An 11,431-nucleotide genomic window follows, 5' to 3' on the forward strand; every position below is an offset into this window, starting at 1 on the left:
TTCTGTCTCCTAGAGATGAACGTACTTGTGCGAAAAGTGCAAATCAATCCCAGAACAACAACAAGGGACCTTGTGAAGTAGAGGAAACGGGTACAAAAGTATCTATCCACAGTAAAACGAGTTCTATATCAACATAACCTGAAAGGCCGCTCAGCAAGGGAGAAGCCACTGCTCCAAAACCGCCATTAAAAAAAGCCAGACTACAGTTTGCAACTGCACATGGGGAAAAAGATTTTACTTTTTGGAGAAATGTCCTCTGGTCTGATGAAAGAAAAATGGAACTGTTTGGCCATAATGACCATCGTTATGTTTGGAGGAAAAGGGGGGGGGGCTTGCAAGCCGAAGAACACCATCCCAACAGTGAAGCACGGGGGTGGCAGCATAATGTGGTGGGGGTGCTTTGCTGCAGGACGGACTGGTGCACTAAACAAATTAGATGGCATCATGAGGGATGAAAATTATGTGGATATATATTGAAGCAACATCAAGACATCAGGAAGTTAAAGCAAATMAGTCTTCAAAATGGACAATGACCCCAAGCATACTWCCAAAGTTGTGGCAAAATGGCTTAAGGACAACAAAGTCAAGGTATTGGAGTGGCCATSACAAAGCCCTGACCTCAATCCTATAGAAKATTTMTAGGCTGAACTAAAAAAGTGTGTGAGCAAGGAGGRCTACAAACCTGACTCAGTTACACCAGCTCTGTCAGGAGGAATGGGCCAAAATTCACCCAACTTATTGTGGGAAGTTTGTGGAAGGCTACCCGCAACGTGTGACCCAAGTTAAACAATTTAAAGGCTATTGAGTGTATGTAAACTTCTGACCCACTGGGAATGTGATGAAAGACTTGAAAGCTGAAATAAATCATTCTCTACTATTCTGACATTTCACATTCTTAAAACAAAGTGTTGATTCTAACTGACCTAAGACGTGGAATTGTTACTAGGATTAAATGTCAGGAATTGTGAAAAACAGTTTAAATGTATTTGGCTAAGGTGTATGTAAACTTCTGYCTTCAACTGTATATCTCACAGTGATAGAAGAATCTCCACTGCCACTAATCTTAGTTTATAACAATTCTACATTTCGCCACGGTAAGGCATTCAAGCATGTTAAAGGACAACTGTCCCCCAAAATGATCTTTTGGCATTCGTTTCATTAGTCCATTGATATAGTCCTACAATGTTTTGAATGTCAGCAATCAAGTTTAAGGTATGGAACTTTCAAAATACAGAAATCTGGTCCGTATGATGCGGCAAGGTAAGTAACTCCAGTGTATATTTGGCCTTGTGTTTTCGGTTATTGTCCTGCTGAAAGGTGAATTTGTCTCAGTGTCTGTTAGAAAGTAGACTGAATCAGGTTTTCCTCTAGGATTTTGCATGTGCTTAGCTCTATTCAGTTTCTTTTCACCCCCCCCAAAAACGACCCTGTCCTTGCAGATGACAAGCAAATCCATAACATGATGCACCACCACCATGCTTGAAAAGATGAAGTGTTACTCAGTGATGTTTGATTTGCCCCAAACAACACTTTGTATTAAGGACATAAAGTTGATTTGCCACATTTTTTGTAGTTTTACTTTAGTGCCTTATTGGAATATTTTTATTCTGTACAGGCTTCCTTACTTTAGTGCCTTATTGGAATATTTTTATTCTGTACAGGCTTCCTTATTTTCACTCGGTCATTTAGGTTAGTATTGTGGAGTAACTACAATGCTTTTGATCCATCCTCAGTRTTCTATCACAACCATTGAACTCTGTAACTGTTTTAAAGTCACCATTGGCCTCATGGTGAGATCCCTGAGCGGTTTCCATCCTCTCCAGCAACTGAGTTAGGAAGGATGCCTGTATCTTTGTAGTGACTGGGTGTATTGATACACCATCCAAAGTGTAATTAATATATTCACCTTGCTGAAAGGGATATTCAATGTCTGCTTTTTAAAAATAATTATTTTACCCATCTACCAATGGGTAGATGGCCCTTCTTTGTGAGGCATTGGAAAACCTCCCTGGTATTTGTGGTTGACTCTATTTAATTCACTGCTCGACTGAGGGACCTTACAGATAATTGTGTGTGTGGGGTACAGAGAGGCAGTAGTCATTCAAAAATCATGTTAAACTAATTGCACACAGTGAACATGCAACTTATGTGACTTAAGCACATTTTTACTCTTAAACTTATTTAGGATTGCTGTCAAAAAGTGGTTGAATACTTTTTTTTTTTTTTCACTTGTAAAAATGTCTAAACATAATTCCACTTTGACATTATCGGGTATTGTGTCAATTTTTAATTCAGGCTGTAACACAGCAAAATGTGAAAAAGTCAAGGGGTGTGAATACTCTGAAGGCACTGTATGTACATATAGATCGGGATAAAGTGACTAGGCAACAGGAAAGATGATAAACCGTACCAGCACTGTATGTGAAGAGTCAGTGCAAAATGGGTCAATGCAGATAGTATGGGTAGCTACACTATATATACAAAAGTATGTGGACACCCCTTTAAATTAGTGGATTCTGGTATTTCAGCCACACCCGTTGCTGACAGGTGTATAAAATCGAGCGCACAGCCATGCAATCACCATAGACAAACATTGGCAGTAGAATTACCTTACTGAAGAGCTCAGTGCTTTTCAACGTGGCGCCGTCATAGGATGCCACCTTTCCAACAAGTCAGTTGGTCAATTTCTGCCCTGCTTGAGCTGCCCCGGTCAACTGTAAGTGCTGTTATTGTGAAGTGGAAACTTTTAGGAGCAATAACCGCTCAGTTGGGAAGTGGTAGGCCACAAACTCACAGAATGGGCCTGCAGAGTGCTGTAGCACGTAAAAATTATCTGTCCTTGGTTGCCAAACTCACTACCGAGTTCCAAACTGCCTCTGGAAGCAACATCAGCACAATAACAGTTGTTTGGGAACTTCATGAAATGGGTTTCCATGGCCGAGCAGCCACACACACGCCTAAGATCACCATGCGCAATGGCAAGCGTCAGCTGGAGTGGTGTAAAACTCACCGCCACTGGACTATGGAGCAGTGAAAACGCATTCTCTGGAGTGATGAATCACGCTTTACCATCTGGCAGTCCAATGGACAAATATGGGTTTGGATGCCAGGAGAACGCTACCTGCCCCAATGCATAGTGCCAACTGTAAACTTTGGTGGTGGAGGAATAATTGTCTGGGGCTGTTTTTCATGGTTCGGGCTTGGCCCCTTAGTTCCAGTGACGGAAAATATTAACTTTACAGCACACAATGACATTCTAGACGATTCTGTGCTTCAACTTTGTGCCAACAGTTTGGGGAAGGCCCTTTCCTGTTTCAGCATGGCAATGCCCCTGTGCACAAAGCGAGGCCCAAAATGGTTTGTCAAGATCTGTGTGACCAACTCCATATGAATGCCCGTGATTTTGGAATGAGATGTTCAACGAGCAGGTGTACACATACTTTTAGTCATGTATTTGGATAATTAATTACTACAGTCTTATGGCTTGGGGTTAGAAGCTGTTCAGGGTCCTGTTGGTTCCAGACTTGGCGCATCGGTACCGATTCCCGTGCGGTAGAGAACGGTCTTGGGTGGCTGAAGTCTTGACAATCCTAAATACGTCCTCCGTGCATGTGGAGACCAGCTGGCTGGAGTGTTTACAGACATATTCAATCTCTCCCTATCCCGATATGTTGTCTCTACTTGCTTAAAGGTGTTCACCCTTGTTCTCGTACCCTAGAAAGTGAAGGTAACTAACCTAAATGACTATCTCCCTGTACCACTCATTTCTGTCATCATGAAGTGCTTTGAGATGCTCGTTAAGGATCATATCACCTCCACCTTAGCCGACAGCCTAGACCCACTACAATTTGCATACCGCCCCAACAGATCCACAGACAAAACAATCGCCATTGCACTGCATTATCCCCTATCCCACCTGGTTCATTGACTACAGCTCAGCCTTCAACACCATAGTGCCCTCCAAGCTCATCAGTACGCTCAGGGCTTTGGGTCTGAACCCCTCCCTGTGCAACTGGGTCTTAGACTTGCTGATGGGCCGACCGCAGGTGGTGAAGGTAGGCAACAACACCACCACYTGTGTTTGTAAAGTACGTTTCTGCAGGCGATAAGATTAAGTCTGCATATTATGCCCATAGAAACGCATTGGGCTAAAAGGCGCTGCATGGTCAATCCGAGTCTGCATTGGCTGTGCAGCATTTACTGTGACACGACCTCTGCAGAAGTCAGGGCATCATACTCCTTGCGAGGGATGTTGTGAATTAAGTTGTCAAAGTGAGTTGGTGTTTATACAGGACCTCCCGCCCTCACTTACTGTCAACCAATCATGTCAATGCGGACCTATAGGTAGCTCTGTGCATTGTTACAAACTTTTAAAGGCGCACAGGGTGCAGTAGAGGCCAATTTGGTCTCTGCGTGCCTCAGAAGGCTCCCCAATTGCGTCACACCATCCATAATGCGCCGCTGACCACATTTTCGGATCAAGCATAAATTGGCTCTTATTCTGGACAGATTTTGACAAGTGAGCCCTCTCGCTTCCGATTTTCCTCTTTGCTGAAACTAAATCACTGGAGAAAGCATCCGAGTGAGCAAAACAGCTCCCCTCTATATGTAGCCCATGTATCTGATGCCGTCTGGCCAGAAACAGTATGACATGCAATACTCCTTTGGTGCAGACAGCATCAGATACATGGTCTACACATACTGAGACAGAGAGGCACCGTTTCGCAAGCTCGGGTGCCTGAACATAGATTGAGTCTTTCTGTCGGTGCGCGTCTCGGTAAAATAAATTATTAATATTTCTGTATTTTATTTGTACGGGAAAGAAGGTTACGGTAGGCCGGGCCAGGCCCTTAAGGCCGGCCCATAACGCCGGACCTGGGGGGAAAGAAGTAATACCATCTACCAGACTTTATGCATAACTAATATGATCTGTCTGGAATGTCTTAAAATCCATGCCTTTTAAGATGCGTTTTCAGAGTTTCCTTTAAAGAAAATCTCTTCCCACACTTGGACCACTGGTGAGGTTTCTCACCCGTGTGAATTAACATGTATTTTATTTTCCCTGAGAATGACAATGTTTTGTGCACAGGGTGCAGGGGTATGGACACTCCCCTGTGTGAAATCTTTGTACATGAATCTGAACATGGCATGCTGCTTTGAAACCCCTTCCACAACGTTCACAGATGTAGGGTCATTCTCCTGTGTGTGTGATCATGTATGCAGCATTAGTTCTCCTGAGCTAAGGAATGCCTTACCACAGATGCTACATAAATAGTTTTTCTCCCCTGAATGCATGTGTCTAGCTAGATGTCCCACAAATGGTGCAAGAGTAGGGACTCTCCACAGTGTGTGTGTGTACATGCATTTTGAGTGAATATGCACACATCACAATGGTCTTTCCCCTGTGTGAGCTCGCTGATGTCTTTTGAGATCTAATCTGGTCGAGAATCTTCTCTCACACTGGTTACAACAGAATGGAAATGTGTGAATTCTTATGTTTTTCCAGGGAGTTGAGGTTTTGGTAAACATTCCCACAATGAGGGCAACTTAGAGTCATGTTATCGGGTCTATAGGGGATAATTTTTGTGCTTGAGGGAAGGTTTTCCGTCCCAGATTCTTCAGAGTGTTGACACTTCCGCTCATCCCCTTGGTGCCTAGTCCGTACTACTGATGAAGTAGTTTTGTGCTGCGTGTGGGACAGGAATTATCATTCCCAGATTCTTTAGAGTTGAGATGCTTCCAGTTCTTCCTTTGGTGCCTAGTGCTGATACGCTGGGGGAGTTTTGTGCTGCTTGAGGAAAGGTGCTTTCAGTCCCAGATTCTTTAGAGCATAGACGCTTCCTGTCCTCACCGCCATGCCTAATCCTGATGTGCTGTTGGAGTTTTACCATAATATGAGAGAATGTGCAGAGGGAGCAGGCAAGGACCTGGGATGCCATGTCACTATTCAAACCTGCAATGCCAAAATTAGGAGGACAGATTGCTTAAGATGTCCAGATGAATGAATTATCATTTGAGAAAGCAATTTTGAGTAACAGTACATTTAACAACTTGCTGACTACCAGGTATTTACTTACAAAGTACATAAACAAAAGATAAGCATTGATGTTATTTGGCAAAGAACACAAGGATGTACCAATTGTTATCAAGAATTTACCGATTCTGTTCATTTCCAAGTTGCTAATTACGATATGGAACCAATTGTTAAGTAATTTCATTTTAAATACCAGATAAATAACAGTGATAATAATGCTGTAAAATGAAGTCAAATATTTTAGCAATTACCTGAATTTCCATGCCGTTGCTGGGTACTGGGATACACGGACCAGAATTCTCTGCAGTCTTCCTTTTCCCAGTCCTCTTCAGTCTGCATATCTTTTTCCTCCTCTCTGACCCCATTAGATTGTCCTTCTCTCTCTTCTCCATCTCCTGCTCTCTCTGTCCCATTCTTGAAGCATTTATCTCCATCTGAGCATGACCTCATTTTGTCAGAGCTGGCCTGCTCCGAGCCAATGACAACTCTTATTGTTGGAGAGAGGAACAGGATGGTATCTGCAGTGTAGTAAGATAAATAACCTAGGAAAGACAGAACATACTGATCCAGTAAGTTACACTCTTGCCATACATTGTCTTCCACTACATACCAGACTTGAACATACTCAGTAACAAATACATAATTCTGGATGGAGACTTACTCTTTTTCAGGTTTCCATGATGCTGGTGGTGCTACATACATTTGTAATCGATTACATTTCGGTGTTTTTCAATGCTTTAGATTTGCAATTGAATTCAACACTGTGTATCATTGGTATTGTTCCTTCTCTGCATGCCAGAGCCTTGCGCATTGGGTAGATGTTTTCCTTCAGCTCACCATAGTCCTCAGTCCAACATTTTTTTTAAACAGTGTACAGCACTCAATACTTTTTAAAATATTTTTTTCCCTCTCTTTTTTCTCCCCAATTTCGTGGTATCCAATTGGTAGTCACAGTCTTGTCCCATCGCTGCAACTCCCGTACGGACTCGGGAGAGGCGAAGGAAGCCAGGCGCACCAATGTGTCGGAGGAAACACCGTACACCTGGCGATCGTGTCAGTGTGCATTGGAGTCGCTAGAGCGTGATGGGACAAGAACATCCCTGCTGGCCTAACCCGGACGACGTTGGGCACAGCTAGCACTTCGCCACTTGGGAGGCACCTCAATACTTAATGAGGCTCAATACTTAATACTTAATGGGCACTGATGTTTCAATCTGTACCTGTCTGAAGTCTGGTACAGGTAGCAGCTCCTCCAATCTGGAGAGGAACTCCCACACCAGTACCTGCAGTGCTGTGTCATACTGAGGGCCATAATGTACTGGGAACACCTCCTGAAAAATAGACAATTTAACACACAATAAGTCCGGTGGCAAGTATTTTCTTCAGCATGGCTTTCGTGGATAATTTTTAATGTGGAAAAGTCTGCAATCATCTCCTGTTAATGTGACAATTAACAATGTCAATAATAGCAACACTTGGCTTTGACGTGACTACTGTGCCCAAAAAAATGCACTTGCAGATGCATTAAATACACACCTCTCAGAAGGGTCTTCCAGCAGAGTTTGGACCAACTCCACAAAGTTAGACTGTAGCCTCCAACTCATCATCATTACTCTGTCAGTAAGCATAAACAAAACAAATTACTTCAGACATGAACTCAACCTCAACATAAAGCTGAAAAAGTTCATATTTTCTTCAACTTAAAGCATAAGTTAACTTATAAACGTATTCTGTTAACAAATGGATTTTGTCCAGGTGAGGCTGGATGGACAAGGTCACCGGTGCTCTCCCTGAGTCACAACTCCAGAACCAGTGTGAGAAGCAGCCCCAGGGGAAAATATATATATATTTTTTTTACATTTAATTTTACCCCCTTTTCGTGGTATCCAATTGTTAGTAGTTTCTATCTTGTCTCATCGCTACAACTCCCGTACTGGCTCGGGAGAGACGAAGGTCGAAAGCCATGCGTCCTCCGAAGCACAACCCAACCAAGCAGCACTGCTTCTTAACACAGCGCGCATCCAACCCGGAAGCCAGCCGCACCAATGTGTCGGAGGAAACACCTGCACCTGGCGACCTTGGTTAGCGTGCACTGCGCCCGACCCGCCACAGGAGTCGCTGGTGCGCGATGAGACAAGGATATCCCTACCGGCCAAACCCTCCCTAGGCCAATTGTGCGTCGCCCCACGGACCTCCCGGTCGCGGCCGGCTGCGACGGAGCCTGGGCGCGAACCCAGAGTCTCTGGTGGCACAGCTAACGCTGCGATGCAGTGCCCTAGACCACTGCGCCACCCGGGAGGCCGGGGAAAACATACTTATTGTAACTTGTAGCTGCCCATACTTTATCAGAATCCTTTGCATTTCCACCTTGCTCTCAGACCCAGGAGGAGTTGGGTCCTCTGCCTGGAACTCAGCAGCTCTGGAACCATCTCTGTCGCCAAAGTCACAAACTCCTCCAGTTTCCCATAATGCTTTACAATATGCTGCCGAGCCACTTGCCACCTGAATGCTGACATCAGGCGTAATGGTGGAGCAAGGAGACACAGCGAGGACAGCTTTAAACCGGGAACTACAGTGGGAAACACAAACAAGAAAATATCATAGCGTAAAAGCCAATGACATATTGGAAATACTGTAGGCGAGTTATAAAAAAAAATGTATCCAGAAAAACATTAGGAAACTAGCTACTTAACTAGCCAGTCACCATTGTGAAAGCCCTCACACAAACTACAAAAATGTACACAGTAAAAGTTAACTTACCAGTCTTCTGCTCCTGGAAAGGAATAAGCCTGAGTTTTTGATATGCGAGTGAGGACTCTATCGATGACGACAAAAAAACGCTTTCTTCAAGATAGATGGAACCACTCATCTTGTCATCCTTGAGGTTTCTTTATTCCTGTTTCAGATGTTTTTACTTTTCTCTGCATTGCTTTAATGTCCTGTTAAATCCAAGTGCAGCAAACTCTGAACTAAATTTGGCATAGACATGCTTGTTTTTATAGGCGAGAAGCTGCTCTTGAACACTCATCTGCCCAGAGTTTTAATGCATGGATCTCCTGAGACGTTCAGCTGTATTCCGATTTTAATGTGAAAGAACCACATCAGTTGAAAGCAGTCAGAAACTGGTAAACAATATTAGCTAGCAAGTTTATTGTACAGTTTATGAAAAATGTGTACTAGATAAGTGTTTTTCAAATTCAGGCTATTACTGGCCAGTCCCTCAGATGGTTAGCAGACATTAACTTAGTTAGCTAGTAGTAGTAAGCTAGTTTCTATCCAAGCAATCTACCAAGGAACACATTTTGCTAATCCCTGGTACAAAAAAGTTCGAGAAAGACGGTACTAAATTACTTACAATAAGGTTCCTGTTTTACAGGGGAATCCGGTTGAGTCGGCTCCAGCAGCACAGTAGCTGAATTTATCATCTCAGACCCTGAAGATCCTGGTTGGTGACCAACGACCTCATCAGGTGTCTAACTGGATGAAGATTGGTCTGTGGAAGCAACAGCTCAATTGACAGTACTCACATAATCAATATTAACTACCAAGCTTGTGGTAACAGGACAAGTTACTGTGTAAAAAAAAAWTTGTACGAGAGACCGTATGAGAGAACCTACCAGAATTCTCTATTTCTTGCGGGGAATCAGATTTAGTAGACTACAAAAGCTTTGCATCTGAATTTATCACCCCAATCTCCTAAGTACTTGGTTGGTGACAGAGGACACTATCAACGATGGCAATCCATCTTTCTCCACGATGGTTGGAACCACTCTTGTTATTGTCATCCTTGGGGTTTTTTGTATCCCTGTTTCAGCTTTTTTAGTTTGTCTCTGCATTGCTTCAACATCCTCGTAAATCCTATGGCGGCGAGCTCTGAACCCAATTTGGCATAGACATGCTCGTTTTTATAGGAGAAAAGCTGCTTCTGGACACTACCAGCTGCCCAGAGTTAAGTCCCAGAGTTAACCTCCTAAAACGACCAGTGGCATATTCCTCTGTGAAAGAACAGCATAAGTTGAAGCAGTCAGAAACTTGTAATCAATATTAGCTAGCAAGCTAACAGTACAGTTTATGAAAAATGTGAACTAGATAAGTGTTTCTCAACTTCTGGCCATTACTGGCCGGTCCCTCAGATGATTAGAACTTACAAAATCCGTTCTAATCCATTCCACAAAGGGGAGCGCCAAATCTTGCCTGTCCCTGGTACAATATATATWTTTTTTTACTTTGTACTAGATAATGTACCATAATCTTCAGAGGAAACAGTCAACTCCAACAGCTTAGAAGCTGAAGTTCTCACCCCAGACCCTGAAGTTTGTGGAAGTTCATCAGGTGTCCAACTGGATGATGATTTGTCTGGAAAAGCACCAGATCAGATAAAAGCACTCACACAAACAAACAAACAACCGCCGGCTATTTCTGACCAGTGTGCTGTTAAGGTGCATTGCCAACAACCTTGTCATAATAAAGTTCTCTATATCCTTTGTTATGTAGGCAATCATGTTTAACATTTACAATTTGGTCTATTTATGTGTATTCATGGTTAACAGTTCCCTTTGTTGTTTAATGTGCCTGTATGCGCTTGGGTGGGGACTGTTTTGGAGCAACTTGCACCTTTTGGTGATCTCGGGTTTCCCAGAAGTAAATTATTGTGAAATTTGGTCAGCTTCCTTATTTACTTCTGGGTCCAAACGTGTTAACAATTGAGAGTTGTGTTGTGCCAAAGAGGAAGTAGTCTCCACCCTTGCAAAAGGAAACTCTCAGACAAAGCCCCACCCCTTCCACACACTGCTTTAAACAGGGGAGAAAGACTCCCCCCTTTCATTGAAGTTCAAGGCCGACCGCGGAACTGCAGGCATTGTTTGCKGAAAAAAGGATCCCCATTATAGCGAATAGGAAAATGGCAATCTTCGTGGTCTATTTGTGAATAAAAATAGAACAAAATCAAAGACAATCATGGTACCAATAATTGCTTCTATTACACCAGATGTATGTATGTCTTTGAAACAATTATTTTAAAATTGCACACAGAAGAAGTTATAATTTAGCTGCTGATTGCAGCCTGCAGTACCCCAGTCTGCCTTCAACTCGAGTTACTCAATGAGAGGAGGCAGCACTGAGCTAGCCTGCAACATTACTTCRTGAAGTAGTTGAAACTGCGAATTTGAGCTGTGCCGAGTATTCGGACAAAATGAGTATCAAAACGGATATGGGCAATTTTCTGGATACGATTATGATCAGAGTATTTTTTTGTGATTATTCATGAACAAAAAATAAGTGTGCCAGCACACATCCTTTTAATTTCAGTCAGTCTTGTGCAAGGTTCTACGTGGTCTATATCAGTGGTTCCCAAACTGTGGGGTGCAGGATCCCCCCCATTTTTACTCAGTCCGGCTT

At 43.1% G+C, this 11,431-nt stretch overlaps 1 long non-coding RNA gene across 1 annotated transcript; it reads right to left on the reverse strand.

Annotated features, from left to right (window-relative positions):
• Positions 1 to 4,771: 4,771 nt before the first annotated feature.
• LOC111957426 (uncharacterized) lies at positions 4,772 to 7,720 on the reverse strand. The gene is made up of 4 exons (XR_002876384.1): positions 7,571 to 7,720; positions 7,255 to 7,365; positions 6,286 to 6,576; positions 4,772 to 5,953 (listed from the first exon to the last, which is right to left on the reverse strand). It is a non-coding gene; the product is annotated as an uncharacterized lncRNA (long non-coding RNA).
• Positions 7,721 to 11,431: the final 3,711 nt, after the last annotated feature.

Source organism: Salvelinus sp. IW2-2015, linkage group LG4p (genome assembly GCF_002910315.2).
Source record: "Salvelinus sp. IW2-2015 linkage group LG4p, ASM291031v2, whole genome shotgun sequence".
NCBI classification, from domain to species: domain Eukaryota; kingdom Metazoa; phylum Chordata; class Actinopteri; order Salmoniformes; family Salmonidae; genus Salvelinus; species Salvelinus sp. IW2-2015.